Source organism: Centropristis striata, chromosome 11 (assembly GCF_030273125.1).
Source record: "Centropristis striata isolate RG_2023a ecotype Rhode Island chromosome 11, C.striata_1.0, whole genome shotgun sequence".
In the NCBI taxonomy this organism is placed as follows: domain Eukaryota; kingdom Metazoa; phylum Chordata; class Actinopteri; order Perciformes; family Serranidae; genus Centropristis; species Centropristis striata.
Window position 1 is genome coordinate 20,814,718 of NC_081527.1, and position 12,183 is coordinate 20,826,900.

Here is a 12,183-nt window from a genome sequence, read left to right on the forward strand (position 1 = left end):
TTAAGGGACCAAAATGACTTTGGTTGGGTTTCAGAAAAGATCATGGTTTGGGCCCATAACAATAAATGTAAATATTGGTTGTAATAACCTGCTTGTACAACTTATGAGGTTGTTTTTGGGGGGAGAGGACTGTCTTCATTAAAAACCAAATCAATCACTTGAAATAAATGGGACATTCCTGGGTTTTTTTTCTCGTTATGAAAAATATGGTATGGCATGTTGAAAGCCCTTTGAGGGAAATTCTTTACTCATTGAGTCTAGTAGACCTAATTTGAAGGTCCACCACACACGCACAACCAAAAAGAGCTTTTGTATCAGCATCTAAGGAGTTAAATTGTGGAATAAGATAAGTGTGGAAGTACAGAAAAGCCAAAACATAAGACAGTTTAAAAACAAATATAAAGACATCATCTTTACAAAGTACAGAAATTTTGCCTCTGTAACAAGCCTCTGTAACATGGACATATGTAGACTGTACTTTTGTAATACACATGGTAATTGTATTTATGTTTATAATATTTATATATATATAGTAATTGACAATACACATGTATAGGTATTTACAATGTAATATAAATTGTTTATAGTATATATATATATATATATATATATATATATATATATATATATATACACACACTAATTGACAATACACATGTATAAGTATTTACAATGTATATTACATTGTTTATAATATATATATATATATATATATATATATTTGTTTATAGTATATATATATATATATATATATATATATATACTACCGGTCAAAAGTTTTAGAACACCCCAATTTTTGCAGTTTTTTATTGAAATTCAAGCAGTTCAAGTCAAATGAACAGCTTGAAAGGGTACAAAGGTAAGTGGTGAACTGCCAGACGTAAATAAAAAAAGGTAAGGTTAACCAAAACTGAAAAATAATGTACATTTCAGAATTATACAAGTAGGCCTTTTTCAGGGAACAAGAAATGGGTTAACAACTTAACTCTATGGAGTCTTGGGCTATTTTGTCCATTTTTGAATTATTTTCATGTCTTTGTAAGTCATTTTGTGTCTTTTTTGGTAATTTTGTTTTCTTTTTTTTAGTCCAACATAATATGTGATTTTAAATCTTTTTTTTTTTACTTTCAAAACACTATCATGCTCAATAAAGAATTTTAAATGTTGCAAATGTGCATTAATTTCAGAGTACACTGAGACATTAAACTGCATAATTTTCAATTAAATTCTGGAAAAGTTGGTGTGTTCTAAAACTTTTGACCAGTTGTGTGTGTATATATATATATATATATATATATATATATATATATATATATATATATATATATATATATATATATATATATATATATATACATATCTACATATATATTGTAATTGTTTATAATATTTGTATGTGACTATATTGATTATTCATATATATATGTATATAGATATAGAGACCTGTTAAGGGGTAGGACTCGATAAGTTCTTTTGCTTCTTCCTACTCCCTTTCGAGCTTGCAGAAAGTGTCTGTTTTCTTTTTGCTTTTTTGTTTTGTTTTTATTTATTCATCTATTAATAGTTATACTTGTTTTGTTTTTTATTTGCTTGCATGTTCGAAATAAAGACAATCAATCAATCAATCAATCAATGTAATATCTGCATGTGAACTTTTTTGGACAAGAGAAAAGAATGAGAAACTCAGATCATGGAGTAGTGGCTGAGTTCCTTGGAAGCATCTAAAGTCCAAAAGGCTAAATGAGACGCAACAAAACAATATATTTAGTTAAATAAAACAAAGGCCACTGTGGAAATATATTACGTAAAGTATAAAATGCCAATACCAGCTGTACATTATGCAACACTGGCAGGATTTGATGAAGCCTTAACATGACTCGCTACAGTATGGAAGGGCAAAGCGATCTCATGAGTCAGCCAGAGAAGCTTGGCATGACTGCAGGGTTTCGTATGAGCTACTTAACATACTCAGTGAAATGACAGCTGCCGAATAAATATCCTCATGGGCAGTGGGGCAGGCCTCAAGGTGACTTAATGAAAGCTTTGACAGTGCAGCTCAGCAGTCGCATACTGAGCCCTGCTCAGGTGGCACAAGTGATAAGCCGTGCTCATTGTAGCTATTTGACTCCCAGTTCATTTGGCAGAGGATGGGAGCAGTTGAGTCCAGTGTATTTCTGCCCTGCTGCTGCCAGACATGACCCACTCCTCTGAGTCATTGTGCCACAAAACACAAGAACAGCATGTTGAACACATGCCTCATGGAGGAAAACCTTTGACCACTCTCTCTCTGAGCTGAGTGACAGTGCCTGCAGTGGTCAAACCATCTAGTTCACCGCACAGTTAAAAAAAGACCTTCAATGTTAGAAAAAAAGAATAAATGTAATTGACCTCTCTGGGGGTTGAATCAAACAATGGCACTGCAATTAATATGCTAAACTAAATTAACTGTTGTCACTGGTGTCTTTGCAAATATCCGCCCTCATCACACTGTGAACTTCCACACTGAGCCATGACAAATCCTGTGTGTTATCACTGTCTTTGGATTATGAAGGGTGAATGGAAATCCCATATCTTCTAAACATTGTTTGCCAGATCAGATCATTGTAGTGGGCTGAGCCCAAACAGAGACGCTGCAAATCCTGCTGTTGCACTGTAGATAACAGTACAGCTTCATTCTACTGTTGCTGGCTTTTGTCTCAACACCAAATTTCCACCTGCTGTGAGCAAGAACACAACTTTGAATGCTAATGAATCTTGTTGTAATTCCTGCATTTTAAGAACATATGTTGACCACCTGAAATATACAATAAATCATTTGTAGAATTGATTGTGCTTTACTAAGCTGTTTTAAAGCCTTTTGGTGTTTCTGCCTAAATACACATTTGTGTTGAGGAGAAACCAGCCTGAGGTCGTTCAGTTTATAAAACAGAGTAGCAACATAAAAAGCGAGAAGAAAAAAACATGTTCAAGGAAATGAAAATTCTAAAAAGGAAACTGTGTCTGCAGGTGCAAGAAGCAACTCTATAATGAGACCAGTCTAACTCCGCAGGTGGAGGGTGAATATTCGCCTTCCTCCAGCCTTGCCCCAACAAATAAACTCCAAAGTGCATCTCAGGCTTTGACTTTTCTGCCAGATTGTGTGTATTTATGTGCATACATGCCCTCATGAGTGTGTGTGTGTGTGTGTGTGTGTGTGTGTGTGTGTGTGTGTGTGTGTGTGTGTGTGTGATTTGCATTTGTTTCATTCCTCTGCCACTGTGAGGCTAATCTAAGTGGTTGTTTTTGTAACGCGGAGCTCGAGTGGATGATCTAGAAAGGCTTTTAGTAGTTTTTGTTGTTACCGGGACTCTGAAGTGTGAGTTATTAGGATGAAAATGAAAAACGACTTGTCAGCTTTGTTTTTCCAAAGCTTTTGTCTCAGAGTGTGTACTTTTTTTTCTCTCTGAGCAGTACGGAAAAGTATACAGCACACCTTACAACTGTGCTACCTGAATAAATCTTATCTGTCTGTCACCATTTTATTTTTTCTGGAATAAATCCTCTCACAATGCTGCTATCAGACTTGTTAGTGCAGGCAACACAGATTGCTGTCTGCATCTGTTCTGAGGGAACAAATCTGTGTAAGCTTAATATTTCAAAAAGGAGGATTTGCAGATTCAAATTTAATGTTTGAAATATGACATGAAGTCTTCATATTCGTATTCTGTGTCCTTGTGAAAACTATGTTTTTGTTATGAGCACTTCATCAAATTAAGCCCAAAAGCAGCTTTCAATTCATCCTCACATAAAAGCAGAGGCAGCACCAACTGTTTGTACATGCTTCGCTGGTAAGTGGTTACTAAAGAAAGTGAACTATTTAGCGAGCCAAGGACGAACAAATATATTCAAATCAGTAGGGACTAAGTCCAAGACAGCTGAAAGAGTTCTTAATGAATGTATTTCATGTGTGCACACAAAAACAGTTACATGGGATGTCTTTGGCAATAAACCCCCATAGCAATGTTTTCATTTTTATGGGGGAGGGCACGCTATAAGCCTTACAGGAATATCCCCTTTGAGTCTAGACACCGGTGAGGATAAAAGAGTGAAGAACATGAAAAGCTAAAGATGTTGACAGATTTTATGTGGAGCTCAGTGGAAGCAGAGAACAGCTGGTTCTGATAAAGCTGGAAGTGAATGGGGTAGAGGTGCATCACACTGATCTGACACTGAGGCATCTGACCTTCATATAGGTAGTCTGTATAGGAAGATGGATGGCCTGACAGCTCCCATCATGAAGCCAAAATATATATTGATCGCCCCCTGGTGGCGTGCTACAGTGTAGGTCATAAATCCTGCCCCCACATGTTAGCAAATGGGACATAGGCCAAACTAAAATATCAAGGCACTTTTTCTTTTTTTTTTCAAAGACGGTTTCTGTGTGTTGAAAGTCTATTTTTTTTCCTGACAAATTTGTTTTAAAATGTGTTATTTAATTCTATAAAACAGGGGTGTAAAGTCATGATTTGCAGCTTTGATTGATTGTGACTGGTCGGGCAGAAACTCAATACCACAGCTCCAGCCTTGTTAACTAATGTGGCAATGTACTCTCATCTCAAGTCGTCACATACAGACACTTTGTCATGGCCACCGACAGCTGACAAAGACACACAAGGCTCCCTTTTGCTTCAGTTTTGTGGCATTTTCCGCAAGTTACATGTGTAAAGGTTTTTCTAAATACATTTCCTGTGTTCACACAGTCTCTCCTAGACGTAGCGAACATTTAACTCACATGACTGATCATGTGTTTCCGCTTTGCTGGACAAGATAAGCTGAAATGAAAGAACAATTAAGAGTTGCCCAATTGGATCCAGTTCCTGAAGACTTCTCTCCATTTTCTCTCCACGGTCAATTAGCAAACTCTTTTTTTTTGCTTTTTCTCTCTTGCACAATGTTTTCTTCTTCTACTGTTTACTGACAGATTGGTCTACAGCAATACATTACACTGCGATCTTCTGATGAACGTACGTTTACGCACTGCAAAAACGCCAACTTGTGTTTTTTGGCCTGAAACAGTGATCCAATTTGGTAAAACTTGGAAATATAAATGATTGACATTTAGGGCAATAATGTAAGTTAGCACAACAAAGGAAGCCAGTTGTCTGCTCAAAAAGAAGTTTGTGAGTTGTTGTTACTTATATCTTTAAGTTGGGGTTCACAACAAGGGACAAAAGTTCTGCTAACTCTTATTTCTTTGTTGTGAAATGCGGGAAAGTGGTGAAATTCGGTCATTAGCGAAAGCTAACGGCTAACTCATGCTAGCGGCTAACTGATGCTAGCAGCTAACTGATACTAGCAGCTAACTGATGCTAGCAGCGCTGCTTGTTACAGCTACAAGAGTAGCCATAAGTGTATCAATGCTAACTCAAAATGTGGTCGCAACATTAGCTGACATTTCATAGCAGTGCTACAATCGTGCCAATTCAGCACATTGCAGAAGTAAGGATTAAAAGTTATTAACTTATAATGTAAAATTATAATTATAAGTACAATTTACCATTGAGTTGAAAAATCTGAATTCAGAGTTGAGCAAACTCAAAAACAAAACTCAAAATATTTAGTTTAATTGTCTAACTTAAAATTTTATCGAAGTTTGTTGCCTTGGAATTTTGAGTTCACCCAACTTTTCTTTTTTTGCAGTGTGCAGCTTTATTTTATTCGCTCTAAACCAGTTGATGGAAACCTCCCTAATTTGCATTTTCTTTAATGCTACATTTGCAAATTTTGCTCCAACATTCAGACAGTAAAGGTTTGAACTTTCTGGACCTAATCTGGACTTATTAATATAATAAATACATACAATATATGTAATATTTTAGAAGATTCAATATTAAATCATTTATTGTCATAATAAACCACAGTTGAACTGGAATTTCCTATGGTGTGCTTGACAACATTACAACTATGTTCACACAACAAAGAGTGTAATGTTAATTGACTTGTGTAAGGGTTGCTCTTTGTTTGAAAACAGTAATATGGGTCTTTTTGGACGCTGTGAGCTATAATTACCGCGTCACTTCCTGAGAGCATCCTTGCCGGTGGGAGATGGATAACCATGGTAACCCGTGGCAACTTCAATAAGCTCGACCAGCATCTGCAAAACATGAAAGAAAACAGGATTAACCTCTTTCCTTTTTCCATAGGAGAACTTCAGCTGTTAGAAAATGTGACAATACAGAGCTGCCGCCGTTGTCTATTATGAATGCTGTCATCACTACCACATTGCATTGTGGGATATTTATGCTGCGCACTGTCCAGCGTTTTAAACTATAATATTTCACCAGAAATATTCTGCATATTCACATATTAATGGTTTCTTACAAGGGTCTCAGAAGAAAAAAACCAAATCACACCTACTGTGTACTAATGTACTTAACAGCTATTAGTATGGAATTTCAGATGCAGCTTCTATCTGTATGGCATGTGCACAGTTTCCTCTATATGAACTTATAATAATAACTGAATGCTATTTTGCATTCCACTCACCATGCAGAAGTACTTCAAAGAGAAATATATTTGTTTGTAAAAGGACACCTGCAGGCTAGATGTCCAAGTCCAAGCCTTATTTTCAGAGTACCTATCTGTCTTCAGTTCTTCACTGATTCCTCACAACACCGCAAAAGTGAACATCCTCCATTCCAGGGGTAATTTAACATGACCATCTAACAGCTAGCCTCTGGTCCTTGTGAGGTGGTTTAAAGGAGCCACTGCTTTGTTGATGCTTTCTACAACCACAAGAAAGCATCTGATAAAACAGAACTGAAATAAAAACAGCGTTTCAGAGACTGCTCCTCCCTGGAGGAAAAACAAAGTTAATTTTGTGCATGAAATTATTATACAAACACTGTTTAAATGCATTGCTTGCAGCACAAATAAAGTTTTGTTTTGTTCACAGAGCGCTTCTGAGTGCCTTCTAATTTCATAGTGATCACCAATTTGGTGTTATTTCATAGACTCCTGAAAGTGGAGAGAAGTGGGCTGCCAGGGAACACATGAATATATATTTCTTCATTTATCTAAAGGTATGTAATTCGGTAAACAAAACCTCCCAGGCTGGAGATCATGCTGTGTGTGCAGAAATACTCATACATAGTATAATAAGAAAAGTGCCACTCTGATTATTCTTGTGTGATCTGGCATGTCAGGCGCTGCATCCACTCACTGAGAATGAAGGAATATGTTGATCACAGCCACTTTATTTCCCAGAGGCTGATTCTTTCCATGAGCTGACGCACCCTGGGTGTCTTAGTGAAATCGCCTGACACCACTGTACGGAATGTCACTCCCACTGCCTCAGATTAACCTTGCATGAAATGATTTCAGTACTAAGGCCTTTTTTAGACTACAATGTGTATCATACGTGTCGCAAGAAAGAAAGGAAATCTTCTGAGGTGTTGCATGAGATGTCTGTTTCACATACTTCTTGTTTTAGACGCCAACACATTGTAATATCAAAGCCACGTAATACCCGAGCTCAAGATTTAGTTCAGCTGTAATGATGCCACGTTCTGCCTCTTGGTCCATGAAACTAAGAAGATTACGCTGTGCTATAATGCTTTCAGAGCTCTCTTTCAAACCTTTAGAGACTTGAGACATCTGCTGCTCCTCATCACTCAGCTTGAGGTGAATAAATGTGATCGTGTCAAATGTAAACATTTTCATTAAAGCTCCTCTCTGTATCCAGGAGACTATGGCCATATGGGCTTCCCAGGTGTCAGTTAAAGCACTGAAAATGTAATCGTAGTAATATATGAATTCATACTAAAAAATCTCAGTGTGAACGCAGTATTTTACTCTGAAGGAATATCTGCACACGCATGATCAGTGGAGAGTGAATGACAGACATCAGATACCAGGAGGATCAGACAACTTAGCTTTTTAGCTTTGGTTTTCTGAAACTAAGTACAATTATGGAAATTCATTTATGTTTTGCAACTATTGCTTGAACCCTGAATTCATTAATGTTCTAGCCACAACATGAAAACCAACAACAAGCTATATAACACTAGCTATGTTTCTATTTAGGGCTGGGCAATATATTGATATATATATATATATATATATATATATATATATATATATATATATATACATATATATATATTTTTTTTATATATATTGATGTATTTTTAAATGTGATATGGAATTTGACCATATCGCATATATCGATATAGTTCAATTTTTTAACTTTTTTTATTTATATACAAATGTTGTCCTTACTAGGGTTTTTCATATTTTGTTATTTTGTAATGTTTCTTATTCTTTTCTCATATAAATATATTTATTATATATAGTTATATAGAAATATATTTATAAGATTGGCCTGTTTTATTTCATAGACTATTTTTATTTAAGATTATTTAAGATTTATTTTAAGAATGTTTTTTCAAGTTCACTTAAATAAACGGTTTCAATAAATCTACTTGTGACATGTCATATTTGGCTTTGACTTTGACTGAACATTTGCTCTCACTTTGTGATAAAAATATCGGGATATATATTGTATATCGATATTCAGCCTAAATATATTTTTGCTCCATATTGCCCAGTCCTAATTGAAAAAATTGAAAATTTTGAAATGTGAATCAAACCACATTTTCATCAATTGGTTTGGGGGAAATAAGCTAGGCCACAGCATAGTTTCATTTGAAGCCAGGGCTATAGACTACATATCGCTGTCATCAGCCTGTAAACAGAGAAGCAGTAGAGATTGTGAACCTGGAAACCCATGTGTGATAAAAACATGGAGAAAGGTCTTCAGCAAATTTGTTCAATTGGTCACGTTTTAATTGTTTAAATGTCAGCTTGCATCAGCCATGATTCATGCTGTCCGGGGAAAAAGACAAATCAATATATTAGCCATGATAATAATCAGAAAGCTGTTCCTATATTGCATTCAGTGCATCAACTAATCTCAATCGAGCATAAAAGGTTTTATCTAATTTTGCTGTTTCCATTCAGACTTTTTATAAAATTTTTCAAAATCCATGTTGGAGTCATGTTTTTTGGGCCACCTGATGAAACTAGTTTTCCAAATGTTTTAGCTGGAATGAATTCAGAACTTTTTAAGACCTATGCACACAAAGCATTTTGGTGAGTAACACTCAGTGTAAATGGAAACTTTGTTCAAAAGAAAACTGCACCTTTAATGGGCATCTATTAGCACTAATATCTAATTGAAAGTTTACTTACAAAAAATAATGAACTTTGGGGGAAAAAACTTTTTAAATGAGTTTCCCCTTTATTTTCTTGTACTTCTTCTCTTGTACCCAATGAGTGGGTATTTAATCGCTTACTCAAATACAAAATACTTACACAATAAGTGGTCAACTCTAATATAAAACAGTTACCAATTTTCCTCCAGCAATTGATTACTGACAAAGGATTTCAGGCAAAACTGTGTCTGTGTTGAGTACAACAATTTTTGGTTCTGACTGACCCCATCACTGGTATTTTGCATTGCAATAAATGCATTGCACATGTAGATATATATATATAAATAAATAAATGCCATAACGACTGAGATCCAATCACACAGACCTCTGCAAGTAGCAGAAGTTCTGTGCCATCATCTGGATTTGCAGCATCACCCTAATGAAGAGCTGACTGCATGGAGCTGAGGCCCTCGCCATCCAAATCACGAATAATAGAGGTGAAACTTTTGTCACGAGCTGTCAAATGATGGGCAAAGCAATTCTGTCTTCCCCATACCTTTGACCAAATGTCATTATTCAGGAGATTTTTCCCTTCGCTCATCTCAGAAATGAAGACATGCGGGCCAGGGTGCTGAGGAAGTCAGAGGTTTTCTGATAGAAACTCTTCTGGGTGTCTGAGAGGCTGAACAAGTGGGGGAAAAGTTATAAACATAGCTCTGCCATCTCATCAGAGTTTAAGATGCCTCACTATTTCTCTTACCAGCAGAACTATGAAATGTGCATGAAAGTGATTTGCATTGTGCTCAGTAAACTTTTTCCCCTCTGAGTGGTATTGTTCTTCGTGTTGAGGCTGTTAGACCTGTCATTAGGCAGGTTTTCTTTTCTAAGTGTTCAATTACGGAGTATTCTCTAGATTACAGTGCATAATAAGCAAACAACAAGAGGCTTTAATCAATATGTATTCTTTTATCCTGAGAGTATCTCAGACTAGACCTCTCAGCTCAATAGCCTGTCTCCACTCTCTTTGATCATCTCCTGTACTGCAAGATTAATTTTTTTAAAAGCTACATGACTGCAGGGAACTTATGATGAGGCTCTTTAATCCCTCCGAGTTGGAAATGTTCAATTATATATTTTAGTAAACACAATGATAAGGCTGGTTTCCATTTTATGGTCCTACATTTCATCAGAATGTCACTGTCAAATGTGTTTTTCAAAATAAAACCCCAAAATCAAATATATAAATCATTACCTTAGATTGATATAGAACTGTAAACCAATCTTTCATCTTTCAATTCTTCATATCTTTTGATTTTTGGGTGTTTACCAACAAGACACGAGAAATTGCGACAGCCCTCACAGCTGGCTTCACATCTCAGCTGGGATTTAATCTGTGGCGTGGTTCAGTGTGGGATGCGGATGGCATTTCAGTGAAATCTCTTATCCCTTAAAGGCTTATGATAGCTGCAGTTCATGTTATTCATTTCCACCTTGTATCAGGGAATGGAAAGCAAAAAGTTCTAAAACGTCTGATGGCAGTGAAAGCATATTACCTGGCTTTATCTTTGCCTGTAAAACACTTATCAGTACAGTTTTAACATATCATGAAAGGAAGCCCAATTGCAATTTAGAGCCTGATATGCAGTATATTGGATTGTGATCCCTTGCCATCTGCCCATGCTGTTTTGAATGGACTGTAGGTAAGACAAGAACAAAAACTCTCTGCCTTCAGGCTTCAGCTTCCCCAGAGACGTAAAGCTCATGTCGGGGAGATAAGCTCTGTGAACAGAATGCAGCAAAGGACACATAGTACTGAACCGCTTCCCTCAGGAAGTACAACATGCCCAATGCAGTTTTTTTCTGTAGATAATTATAGTTTCCAGTGTGGTTTCCAACATTGGTTGCACTATTTTTTTAACATTAACATATTCTATGAATGGAATTCTGACTTAGTATAAAAGGCTGTTTAATATTTATAAAATGACAATGATGTACAAAAAAGGGAGCTGACGGGAGAGTAGTCTAATTTATTTGGTAGAGCAGGATTTTGTATTGTGATTCATTTTTGCTCCAGATTATTCTTTTTTCTTCTTTTGCCACATTAATTGTGGCAAAAGAGATGGACATTAACATCAACAACATACATTTTGTGTGTGTCTTTTAAAAATGCAAGAGACAAAAATTGCGTCTCAGGGGATGAAAGTCATTAGGATACATCCTCTGCCAATCCATGTAAAATAATTTACTGAACATGTCAACATTTTGATTTGCTGGTAGTGCAATGCAAAAAGTCAGGGTACCACAAAAACGATTTTATTTATCCACAAGGGGTCAATATCTGTTTTAAACAGAAATATGGTGGTTGTTATGATATTTCACTTTTACCACAAAAGTCAACCTCCAGTTGGCGCGAGAGAAGAGTCAGAGGATCACCAAAGTCAATATGATATATTCTCTTGGCATTGTGAATGTTTGTACCAAATGTCATGGCAATCCATGCCATTGTTGTTGAGATTTATCTGGACCAAAGCGGTAGACTAACAGATGTACTGCTATAGCTAGCCAGCTAACTGTTGGGGGCAGTCACAATGACTTCCTGGAGCATCTCTGTATTTTCTCTCTACTGTTCTGTTTACTTTCCCCAGGCCATTCTGCTCGATGAAAAGTTATTGATTAGGGAAAATAAAGCTCTCGGAGCTAATGAGCAAACTTGGAACAATTGCTGCAGATTAGTAATTGATTTTAAAAAGTCAAACATAAGGTACAGCACCCTAACCTGATGCGCCAGATGGTTTCTACCAACCGAGAAGCTGTCATTGAAAATTCACTTTTAACAACAATACCTGCATGTGATTAGATGAACCATCTGTCTGTCACCATCTGTCACGGGCAGCCGTGGCTATTCCAACATACAAAGTGATTATGTACATTCACTGAGTGAATATTTAGAAAATAAAACATATATTTCTCGCTAGAAATGTGATCAAAA